The sequence below is a fragment of the Amblyomma maculatum genome, chromosome 2 (genome assembly GCF_055883805.1).
Source record: "Amblyomma maculatum isolate TAMU_Amacu chromosome 2, ASM5588380v1, whole genome shotgun sequence".
Lineage (NCBI taxonomy): Eukaryota > Metazoa > Arthropoda > Arachnida > Ixodida > Ixodidae > Amblyomma > Amblyomma maculatum.
The window spans coordinates 156,665,952-156,679,178 of record NC_139345.1 but is presented as its reverse complement, the minus strand read 5'-3'; the positions used below and the strand labels follow the sequence as shown (position 1 = coordinate 156,679,178).

The window sequence follows — 13,227 nt, the reverse complement described above, 5'->3', positions numbered from 1 at the left end:
TGTAGAAGAGCGAAGCGAGCACTAGCACAGAGCCTGGTTGCCTCATTCATGGCATATCACTACAGACTCGCCGCAATTCTTAGCGTATGTATACGCCTTCACAAGCGAGCGGTGCTCCACAGCAGCCTTTGGTACTTGAGAACAACATTGCCTACTGCTCCTAAGATACTAATGTACGCATATTTAGTTCGGCCGGCACTTGAATGCGCATCTCCAGTCTGTAATCCTCATAAACATTGTGAAATTCACATTATTGAAAGCATTCAAAGAAAACCAATCAGGTTCATGTACCATTGGCACGATCGCATTTCTCACCTCCTTGTGTCGCGTCCACTTTGAACCTAACCCCCTGTCCATGCGCGGTCACATGGATTCATTGACGTTATTACATTTAATTGAGTTTACAATGTACCCCTAATGAGCAGCTTACCCCCCATATTCCCCAATCAACCAGGAGTCATCATAGCCTTAATTCAAAGCCATACTTCGCCCGTGCTAATGTTTCAAAAACAGCTTTCACCCGGGACAATTGAAAATTGGAACGCAATTCCTACCACAACCCGGTCTCTTCCCCTGTGCTCATTTTTAACAGCCATCGCTGCAACATGATTGTTTTTTTTTTGTGCTTATTACGAATTAGTACATTGTCTTTGTCGTTTTTTTTTTTTCAGTGTCTGTACGATATTATATCCACTACGTGTAAAAGCATGTTAATTATGTTCGTTCTGTATCTTGCCATTTTGGTATGTATTTTTTTTTAACCCCACCCCTGCAATAGCCCCTGCAAGGGCTGCAATAAATAAATAAATAAATAAATAAATAAATAAATAAATAAATAAATAAATAAATAAATAAATAAATAAATAAATAAATAAATAAATAAATAAATTACATCTTCCACTGGGGCGCAGCAGCTGCAGAGCATCGCGCATGTATAGCTAAGTGACAATGTCACGCGCGGTGCTCCGAAGGGACCGGCAATACGTACAGTACGTATGATCTTTGCCAGGTGTGTAGAGAAGAAGCAATTGTGTGAAAAACAGCAGCAGAAAAATGAAGCACCGCAAGATCCGTGAACCGCCGAGCAGGCCGCGCGCCGCTATAGGCACCTACTGAAGACCGGCTGAATGTCAAACTTCGGCGCACGCGAAACCGGCCGCAGCTAGCCCAGTGAAGCTTTCGTGTCAACAATGTGGCGTAAATAAATTAATAACTCTGGTCCGTATAATAACCATCTATGATCTGAGTTGTCCATGCTAACGGTGGTTGTAATACCGGGCATGAGTGCATATTATTATTCTTTCAGAATTTGATATCTATTTCTGTCGGTGGACCCATGCCATTCTTAAATCGGGCTTATCGGCTGTAGTGATAGCTACGGGAGTCAATACCCGCTTCTCAAGAGACATTTGTGGGTTGGAATCCACTCCGCTTCGATTATTAATGCGTAAGCATTGTACAGCTATGTAAGCGCTTTTCTCATGTACGTGATCTGGTGGGAGCTATAAAAGAGGAACTAGTCAGTATATCGGAAAAAAGGATGTTACCATCGGAAGATTGTCAATAAATGGTGTGCAAATGACAAAATGGTTGACGTGGGTTATTTAGGTAATTAATTAGAGCAAATTAAGTAGATTTAAGGTAACGCCTGATATATGTCACTCGCGGAATCGACGATTACTGACACATGTCACGGACAGCACAGCAAACCTGTGGCTTACGCATTTCTCCAGTGCAGATTCTGCAGTGACCTCGGAAATTTATTTTATGAATTTAGCAAATTTACCGCTGCTTTCAAAAGTTAAACCTCGTCAGGACCACAGTTGTGTCACACCGACTAAAAACAAAGCGAAATTAAATAAACAAACCTTGAGCGACAAGGAAATGAGTTACAAACGGCAAATACTTTGCGTGCCACAATCTCATTCTTACCTTGCAGAGGGCAGTTTATGATAAATCAGCGCTGACAAGGCGCTCCGTACACATGAACATGGACCAGATATCTGTTGATGATGCGTTTTAAAAGGAATGGGCGATGACGCGGTTTGTCACTGATTGTGAGCGGAGTGCGCCGTGGTTAACGATGCCAGCATCAATGCGCAAAAGCGGTTCGCAACAAAATACGTTATTCGGACGAGGCTAAGTGCAAAGTTATGAACATAGGCTCTTGTCGCGGTTTAAACACTAGGCCTAGGTGAAGAATTTTATTTCGAGGCGCTTTCCAGATGAAGGCTGGAAAAACTGCACGCGGCACATTCCTCAGCTCAGATTTATTGTCCGATTGCAAAGTCAGTTTTAGTAGAGCAGTCGGTACATGCTCTCGAAGGAGTCCATTGTCTCCTAAAGGGGAAACACGTTTCCAATATGGGATTAACAATAGAATGACTATGATATATTTTATTGTCCTAAATGTCCGGATCTCATCTCAATGTACCATTAACACCAACGACGTGCTCGTGAATCACGCCAGTCACGGATTCTGCCCCAAACAATTCACTCTCAATTTCGTAAGGCTTTCGGTCAACATAGCAGGAATACTTTCAATATGCTCACGCGTCATTAACTACATAACACATCGCAGCAAAAGAAACTATTTTATATAACGAATCCCTACTGAAAAATCCTGCATAAAATTCATACAGGAAACTGATAACAGGTTTATTCCACAGGATCTGGGATACAAAATTTTTGGTTATTTAAGGAAATTCCAGTACTGCCCAGGATAGTCCGGAAAGAAACCGCGCGGAGCTCTGATACCGGAATATCATGTATGGTTGATGGCCCTTGTTTCCGGAAAAAAAAAAAAGCGTCGCCAGGCTGGAAAAAGCATGCAACAATATAAAATAGTATAAATACATTTAAAAAATAATAATCATGTAATCATCGGACGCTTTAACCACTACTACACGGCGTTTTATGTTTGAAGTGATTTTGATGCAGTATATGTAGCTAATTTTGCTCTTTCGTACTTTATGTATTTTTCCGTGGCTGTAAAATCTGTGGCCGTAATTCTGCAATCGCCCTTTTAACACGCTGAATAATTTTGCAGGCTATCATGAGGGTTCACAAATGTCCCGTATCTTTATAACGCGTTTCTTTATTACAGTCAAACCTCAAGATATCATAATTTATTAGTGCTGATGTGTTTTGGCATCGTCTATGAACGCTTGTAAGTTTTCCTACATGCAGAAATATCTGGTGGACTAATACTTGTAATACTGCGTGTTATAGCTTCGCGTGCTACCAGCGAAGCAGCAACGTCAATGAATACAGTTCCGACTGAGTGATTTCAACATGTTAACATTCAAGAAAACGTCGCCTGGTGTACGACTATCTGTGCACCTTCCGATGGCCAGCGATGTTTCTTTATTTTTTCTCGAGCATAGTTTTGTCCTCGCTAGCGAAAAGATACGTTCGTGCTTCCACTTTCGCGAAGACGGCAGATCTTCAGTCGCTGATGTGAAGACGTGCCGCAAGATCGTACGGGCTGTTGTACGCCCAAAAGCGACGCGATGAGACTATATACTTGTAGCGCACACTTCGGCGTCTTCATATTTTCGAGGTATTTGTGGGAGGACGCGTGCTTTTTATATACAGATTAGTTGTATGATAAGTTTGGTTTTATGCACATTTAGGGCGCTGACGTGTCTGGCATGGTCATTCTAGCTGAGCTTCACAGATCAGCCCGGCTTCTGTTCAGTAGCGAAAATACTCAGCCTGGAATCAGTTCCAGAAATTATGGCTTCGTCATGTTTTTGGTTCATTAATACCGCCTTAACCGCCATGGAACCACGCGGAGCTCTGATTCCGGAAATTCCTGTATGGTCCGCGGCCCTCGTTTGGGAAAACAAAAACTGGACGCCAGCCTGGAAAAAGCATACAGAGCTATAAAATAACACTACTACATTTGAAAAACGAAACAAAAAAAGCTTTCAAGTAAGAATCTTTATATTCACAACCTGTAAATCGAACCTGGGTCATCACGATAAACATGCACACACTCTAGCCACTACTTCACGGCAGGGTATGGTCGCGGTGGTTGTATTTCTGTTTATACAGTCGACATTGCTCTTTAGGACTTTGTGTATTTTTGTGCGGTGTAGAATTTGTGGTTGTAATTCACCGATCGCCCTTTAAGCACGCTGAATCTTTTTCCTGGCTATCATGAAGGGTTATTCGTCTCCCAAAACTTTACAATGCATCGCTTTTTTGCAGGCAAACCTCAGATTGTCGAAATTTACTAGTGCTAATGTGTTTTGTCATCGTCTTTGAACGCATGTAATTTTTTCCTACATACAGAAATACACGGTGCACCAAAAGTTGTAATACTGCTTCTTTTAGCTTCACCTACTGCCAGCGGAACAGCGACGTCAATGCATTCACTTCCGGCCAAGCGTTTTGCATACGCAAACACTCGAGGAAGCGACGCCCGATGTCCGGTTAATCTCTCCATATTACGATGGTGAGCGATGTGTTTCATTTATTCTCGAGCGTATTGTTATCCTCGCTAACGAAACGCTACGTTCTTGCTTACATTTTTTCATCTTCGGTCGCAGATATCGAGATGCACCGCAAGATCGTAGAAGCTGCAGCGACTGTTGCAAGTGCAAAAGCAATGCGATGCGCGTATGTACTTGATAGGGCACACATCCACGGCTTCATATCTTCTAGGTATTTGCGAAACAACGCGTAATCCACATATACAAAAACGTTGTAACGTAATATATATATGGTTGCATACGTATTTAGCGCGCAGGCATGTTCTGATGTGGTCATTCTGCTTGAGCTTCACAATCCGCCCGAATTGTGTTGAGAAGCGGAAATAATCTCTCCTGTACAAGTTACATTCATGACGAGTTTGTCCGGCTTCAGTTAAACCGGACGTGACCAGTCCTGTATATGAACTCAATTTAGGACTGGTCCGCCCTGTTTCTTATCCATATCAGACTGAGATCTTTTACTTTGAGATGGATACTGTAAATGGTCCATTCTGTATTAGCTCCATACCAGACCGGACCGTCCTGATTGAGATTAATACCGGACATGACCTGTCCGGCACAAACCTGTTTAAGCTTCTTACAGGGCTGGTCACACCGGCGTGAAATTTACACGGAATAATACAACACTAGTTCAAACCCGTTTAGTGCGATACGGTATGTTTCACCAGGGATGAATAGAAAACATCGACAAAATCGGCCAGTAGTAAAAAGTGAGACAGAATGAGTGGCTCACATTGAAGGAATAAATAGAAGCATCTACAGTTGAATAAGAATAAAACGACACGCTCATAGACGAACAAGAACAGTATGCAGATTATCCCAAGGAAACCGTCAGCGACTTCCGTATTGAGTACTTCAAGTGCGTTGCGGGAGGCGGGGATAGCTTGTCCGGTTCATTTGTAATTCGATGCTTGACGGGCTCTTTTGGTAGCTGTAGCAATATGTACTGCATGAGGCACGCGGTGTCTGGTGCAGGAATGGCGTAAGATCGGATGCCAGAACTGCGTAGCCCTTGCAGCACCCAAGTTTCCTGGTACGGCAAAACCTGGGTGCAGACGGCGAACAGCGCCATCCCCATAGCCGCGATGGCCAGTCTCACATCAGTGTGTCGGCCTCTGAGTAGTGCCGTGCTCGTCTGGCCCAGAGTATTACCGACGCGGCTGAATGCGAGAGTTCAAGCCACACCATTGCTGCGTGCTGTGACGGGGTACGCGCCGGCCGCTTGTGAGAGAAAGGACGACAAGCAGATGGTTGCCGCCGCGCGCATCAGGACTACGAGACTATTCCACTTAAATGTTTCGTTTTCTTTAAGCGCGATGAAGACAACTGCCAACAGTGTTCCAAACAGGAATCCTGAGGCGACGACGGTCCTTCTGAAGTCGAAACGAACAAGACACGGTATAACTAGCAAGAGACCGACAAATGTTACTACGTAGCCAATGGCCATGACGGTATCACTCACGGGCCCTCCTGAACTGTTAATAACAAATGTGTCATAGGCAAAGCATAATGTTGTGGACATATAAACAAGAAGAACTGTGCGTGCCCCGAGATGCGAGTCGAAGAGCCTGTCACTTCCGGGTGAGTCCCGGTTTTCGGTCTGGGCCTGCAGGTACTTCTGCATCATGTCGCGGCAATGTTGAAGCGGCACCTTGTTGAGGCTTGCTGCGCGCAAAGCAGTGCGCTCGGCTTCATTCACGTGCCCTGTCGCTGAAAGCCATACCGGTGACTCGTCGACGCAGTAGTACATGCGGAGAAGTAGGCAGGTTCGAATTATCAGAATAAGCTGTTGTGCCGCCGAACCGGCTCGATAGAGCTCTGCGAAGAACAGCGTGGTAGGAGTCATCAATACCAAGAGCAGCGTGGCCACCGTAACGTACGCAGGAATTCTTGCAGCAGGTGTGACTTCGTAAAAGAGAGCTAACACAGGTGGTATTAGGGCGATCGTCGAAGCCGAGACGACGGCGCGAGCGGGGACAAAGAAATGGAAATCATTTGGTACACTGCTCCCAGTGCCTGCTATGAGTACCACAGGTATGGTGATGAAAACGGTCATCTTACGGCCAACGCGGTCTGCCAGCGAGCGTTCCAACTACAGACAGTGAAGCCAGAGTAGCGGCGGTGCAAACGAGCCTAGCTACTTCGATGAGCCAGCGCCTGTCGCACACGAGGTCCCATTCGCTCACGATGTTCTTGCCAAAATGTTCCACGTCAAACTCCCATGAAGAGCACGGGACCATCCTAGCCGCATCTCCAGCGTCTGGTGGGTCGCGTATCAAGCAATGGCTCAATTGTCCTCGTTCGTCTAGGGGGATAGCCATATTTTTCCACTCTAGGAGGCTGAGGTTCGCGAAGGCGTCGGGCCGTCCGCACCAGTGGTCCATGACTCCGGCGGTCAGACTGAAGCTATCGCAGTGCAGGCCGTAGGTACCGAGTGTGATGGTCGTACTGAAGAGAATCAAGTGCTGGAACATACCACTTCCATAGGGCAGCTGCCTCTCCGTCGTTGGTGGTGATTTTGCAGCTTTAGTGCTATCACTGTTCCTGTGCAAAGGTCGCAAGGGTGGTCGTCCCTGATGAGCAGCCATTGCGAGGGCTTCTTTCTTCTTTGTAAAACCACGCGCCCATTACTAAGCGTAATGCGGGATTGATGTTGATAGCAGCAGAACAACCACGGTACCATATGTTTTGCAACATTCGAAGGCACTCTATCAGGGAAAAACATTGCATGGAAGGACAATTTTTTGAGGGCACGTTTCTATGTAGTGTTAATTTCACGTGCCTTAACTTTGTGCTGGAAACCGCCTCTTTGAACCGGTTCCGGACAGATTCGACCAAGACGGCAAGGCGTTTGTCCGATATTTAGTACATGAGTTTTAGCCTGAACACCTTAGTCCCTTTAGCACTATCCGTACCCTACCTCCCAGGCCTAGGCTGCAGCACGCCTTGTTAATCGCCACCAACTGCGAAAGTGCAATCTGTCAACTCTGCGCGCTTGCCTGCGGTGTTTCCTTTTGACAGCGCAGTTCCCGATATAATAAGTACGCGCCGCGGAGTGCCATACTCTGGCGAAATTGGCACTGGTGAATGTGGCATGCACTGGCCATTAAGGGACCTACAACCCATCGCCCAACACTGTACAGAAGACGAAAAGGGTAAGGTTTCGACTTCGCTGTATATTAATTTAATGATGCATAACACTAACCGCACTCGTTTGTTTGAATCTAGTTATCTGAGTATCCTCCTGACTGAGCCTGTCCAGCCCCCACTTGGGTACGTTGGTTGGTTTGAGGGGTTTAACGTCCCAAAGCAACTCAGGCTATGAGAGAAACCGAAGTGGAGGACTCCGGAAATTTCGACCACCTGGGGTTTTTGGGTAAGTGCCACGAGCCGCAACAACAACCGTGTCTCTTGTTAGAGCAGTATTGCTTCAGGCATGAATGAGATCGATGATGAAGAATGATATTATGAACAGGAAATTACAAAACGTTGATTTCATAAAGCCCCATAGTGAGCGATGATGTGGTCCCTGCGTCGAGAGACTATATGAAGAAGAATAGGTTTGTTATAATGTCCCAAAGCGACTCAGGCTTTGAGGGACGCCGTAGTGGAGGGTTCCCAAAATTTCGACCCTTTAGGGTTCTTTAAAGCGCACTCACATCGCAGAGCACACGGTTGCCTACCTTCTCGCCTCCACCACTGAAAAGCAGCCTCCGAAGACGGGATTCGATCCCGCATCTTTGGGTGTAGTAGTCGAGCGCCCTAACCACTGCTCTGGCGGGGTAAAGAAGGATTGATCTGTACAAGAACCGCTGCCTTCAGGTGCTCGATTCTTGCAGGCTTCTGTGCTGGTCAGTCCCACAGAAATTATTTCAGCACATCAGCGCTCAAAACATGACCAAAACACGAGTTCTGTATGCCCGAAGGAGAATTTCTGGGGCTTCAGTGTACGGTCAGGCAGAACCAGGACAGCTCGAAGACATCGGTGGTGTCGCTGAAACGTTTCTGAAGAACCCACGACGTCGTCCAAGTACACAAGACGGTTCTGTCGCTTGAGACCAGTGAGGATGGTGACCATCATCTCTTAGAATGTAGCTGGGGCATAGCACAAGCGAAATTGGAGTACTTTTTTTCTTTTTTTTTCATTTTTTCATTTATTTACCCTAAAGGCCCAAGTGGGCATTACATAGGGGGGGGGGGGGGTAACGTAACAATGAACAAATCGGAACAGTAACGTGGCGGCATGTAAAAGTGCTAAATATACAAGAAGCAATTAGGAAAAACATGATCACAATATGATGACACGGAAATATGCAAGAAAATACATGACACACAAAGGTTAAAGCAAAAGGAAAGTTCATAAAGGCCATTCGCAGTGACAAAAGTGGTTTTTTCTAGGTATCTTTTGTCCATTCGATTTGCCAAAAGCCGTTTTCAAATCCATAGATGAAAAACATTTAGCGCATCTCAATCCGTCCAGTGAGTCATCTATGTGCGGCAACGGTAGAAATCTTTGTTTGTCACACTATTCAATTTGCGATAGTAGACGCAGAACCGGACGATCTTCGATGAGATGCTGGATTCTGGTAGGCTTCTGTGCTGGTCTTTGTGATAGAAAGCAACTCATAACGGCTTTAATATATTCGCACTTACCTATAGGGCACTCAATGAAAACAAATGTGAAACTGAGACCACATCCAAGTCACGCGAAGAGTGGTGGTAATACCTACAGAGATCTTCCGTAGCTAAACATCCTCTTGGCTGGTATGGTCTCGGAGAATGATTATGGCGTACAGAGGCATGAGAGTACATGTGCGGCAGCGAAGGGCTTTCTTTCTTGACGAACTAGGTGCAGCGACGTATAAACTAGGGTGCAGAACCAAAGATGAGCCTGGGGTCATCTGGCGCGTTGCTTAATTGCATGCTTTGAGAAATCAACACGTTCTATGTGACTCACGCAGTGCTTATCGGCTGCAGTATGCGTGCGGCGAGGCGGCGGATGTTATTTCATATTACCAGAAAGAGGCTGACACAATCGAGCAACCACAATGCTTGTCAAAAAGTAGCAAGATTATTTATGGTGGCCGTGAAAGAGCGTTCCTTTTGAAATGCAGCCAGATCATAGCAAAAGAATATTAGAGGTAGGGATGTTATTTTAGAGAAAAAATGCGAATTTTTCCCGGAAATATTTGGAAATTTTGAAAATTATCAATTATATATAATAATGACGTTGTACCAATGCATGTAACAGCAAACTGTTGTTTCCTAATTTTTGCTGCTCGTGTGCATGTTACGCCACTTTAACTTGCTAAAAACGCGTGAAAGACTGCTTTCTTGGTTCTAACCGTTAACGTTTGCAGACCGCTCACAGTGTTTACAAACGACGTGTAGAATTAGAGTATACTTCAATTTTTGTTTTAGTCAAATTTTCATACTACGCCACCATACTGGGACTATGTTTCGTTTCAGAAAACCGCAAGAAGGCGATGTGGTTGACGATAAAATGTCACGACTGGTTGAAAGGGCTGTAAGGACCTCAAAACTTCGACTTGAACACTGGGAAAACTATCGAGATAAATGGTGTTGGTGGCATTGATATCATGGTTGGACAGACTACACCACCATGAGAACTTGGCTAGAACTTTGCATATCCACCCGCTATATAGTGGAAACAGTGCAGTTCAATGATGACGTCCAGACCAGAGCTTTTTTACCAAACAAGCTGAAAACCCCACTTCAAAACGTCTCCTTATTCGCACAAAAAGGCGTCAGCATTTCATGAGGGGAAAATTGTTTTGCTTGCTTCGATTTTCATTCGACTGGTGTAATTATTTTGTAAAACTCTCTTTGTCATAAAATTTGTTCTCGCGATTCAGTCGGAAGATGTTCACACTCCTTTTGACAGTCATAAAGTTTTGAATTGAACAGTGTTAACGCTAGCCCTCGCGGATTTTGCCTTTCGCGGCTTTGGGCCAGCTGAAATTTCTAAAGCGGGCTTGTCAACACCTCTTGAGATACTATTGGCGTTCGTAGTCAGCTCTGTTGGACCGGTCTCAGTCCCATGGCAAGTCCCCTTTCGAACATTTTGGCGAACTTTGACGCATTCAACAGCGCCTAGGGTCCAGCGGTGTTCAAGTTTTGCTGCTTCAAGTATGTTTCCGAACGGGACGTGCTTACGAAGTCACATTGCGAAGTGGAAGAAATGCCTTCTGGGCAATAAATCCACATCCTCATTAAAGCAAACGATAGGTAAGTTCCGCATTTGTGCGCAATTGCTTCAGGAGCCTTTGCATTAGATTTATAAGGTCTGGAAATTAATCATCAGAAAATTAGACATGGTAAGAAGGTGGAAACTGGAAGGCATGCCTATAGGAGGCCTGAGTATTGCGGCGTGCCGCTACAGGCGCCACTGAAAACTCCCTACCGGTCTGGCTGCACGTAAGTGACCCGGGCAGGCAGACTTGCTCGACGCCGTTATGAGAGAAACTTCTTTGGTGTGCGGGGTCGTGTTTATGCTCTTCTTGCCAGTGTATTTCTTCGCTAACAGTCAGCCTTGAGTCGTCAATCTCCCAAACCCCTACCATGACCGTGCTTCGGTACGCTTAGACGGGCCACCGCTTTTGTGCGATCACAGCGGGAAAATTGTATACAGCGCTGTTTATTGTTACGGGGTAGGGTGACACGCAGAGGATAGACGCATACGAGGCAGTATTACAGACACATTTACTGATGCAGTCACTCGCTGAACACTACCGGCTTCATCGTCTTCTACCTCACGCTCACTCTTCCATGCGCTTTGTCTTCCATACCCTAACATCTTACCATCGGGAAGGGGGGGGGGGGGCATGGTGACAGGAAATGCTCTGAACGTGTCCAACCAGACATACACACACACACACACAGACTACACAGGGAATAGCCGACAACACACGAGGTCACACCAACACACCAATTGGAAAAGTTCAAAAAATTTGGAGGACGCTTAAGCTTCGCCTTCAAGAGTGGAACGCGATAGCGTTATTGCACCTCGTCGAGAAAAATTATTAAACCCAAGGGTATTGGAGCATCCTCGCACCGGTACCCGCGCGGCCCGAAGGGGAGAAGCGGGTGAGCGAAGATAGTGATCTAAAGAAAGGAAAGACGCTTGATTCTACAACCCGTGAGGGTGCACGGCGAAACGTCAGGGGCGAGTGGCGCGCCACGTGTCGGGGCAGCGCCGCACATTGCGAGGAGGGGTTCTTCTGTGTTTGCCGCAATATGGCTCTGCATGTGCGCAGAGCGCAGAAGAAATGTAGCGGAAACGTACTTCGCTACTCGTGTAACTGCGACTTCTGTAAGTAACATGCTCATAATTACCGATATACACCGCAGTATAACGTTCTACGGCACGTTTCTAAGGCAACACCGCATTCACTAGAAGAGCTTTTGTACCGCTTTCAAGCATCGAACTCGTGGCTGAGGGGTAGCGTCCCCGTCTCACTTTTTTTTATTGCCTGCTGAGACATACATCGCTACACAACAAAAGTGAAAGAACACTTGAGAAGAATGTACATAGCGTCGGTATGGGCTAAACCTTCCAGCCAAACCTTGACTGATGTAAAGGGGCTAAAAACTCTTCATGTGCATAAGGGGCTCAATTCTCGATACCCATTCGGGCACCGGGCACACATTCTTATGGGTTGCCACGAACGCCGCAAGCGTCTCCGTCTCACACTCCGGAGACCCTGGTTCGATTCCCACCCAGCCCATCTTGGAAGTTGCTTTTTATTTATGAAGTGCATGTTTATTTGTGAAGTGCATGCCGGGATTTATCGCTCACGGCCAACGCCGCCGACGACACCGGCTTTTCTGCGACACAAGCTCCTTAACGCTACCGCGTTAAAAAGCACAGTCAGTCTAAGTCCAAGAAATGCACAGTGTCCAGTCGAAGTCCGTTGAAGACCAGCCAGAGGGCACGGCCGAGCTGCCGTCCCGCACCAACGGCAGCTCACTGAAGTGCAGCGAGACGTAGTCATTGCGCGCAGGGCCCCATTTCTCACTGGCATCCACCTTGCCCAGCGGGATGCCGTACTCCCTGAGGCGTCGCGCCGCCCGCTCGAACTTTGGGTACCTCAGGCGGCAGTGGCCACAGCACGGGGCGTAGAAGTCGGCCAGCATGATCTTGGCGTTGGCGCCGATGAGCCTGAAGTTCGCGGCGGTCAGCTCCAGCAATGCTTCTGCTGGCGATGCAAACAGCGGGTCCGTCGTCTCCGCCATCGTATCGATGATCGCTTCGGCCAAAAAGGTGTTTTAATATTCGGTCAGGGTACTCAGGTGTAAGAGGACGAGCGTAGGGTACTTGTTGAAGCCTGAGCGATTAGCCAGCTTCTGTTCGACTGCGGTGTCCACCTTGGCCGACAGCGTCTGCGGGGCCCGCCGCCTCAACATGGTGGCCTCGTGGGCGTACTCAAGCTCCAACTTCACGCAGTCCCCACGCCATGGCGCGCAGACGTTGAGGGGCATGTAACGTATGTTGTTGACCACCTGGTCGAAGTTGAACTGATTGAGCTTGAAGGCATTCAGCTGGACAATGACACCCATGGCATCAATGTCCGGTTAGCGTGGGCGCCGTGTCCGGCTCAACTATCGGCTTCTTGTTCTTGTCCTCGTCCTCCTCTTGACCCTCCTTGCTCGATAGGGAGTCCTCATCCTCGTTGTCCACTTTCACGACTGATATCCTTGGTCATCC

At 46.8% G+C, this 13,227-nt stretch overlaps 1 pseudogene; it reads right to left on the bottom strand.

Annotated features, from left to right (window-relative positions):
• LOC146200248 (uncharacterized) overlaps positions 1-6,126 on the bottom strand; it is a 28,925-nt pseudogene extending 22,799 nt beyond the window's left edge.
• Between the last annotated feature and the right edge of the window lie 7,101 nt (positions 6,127-13,227).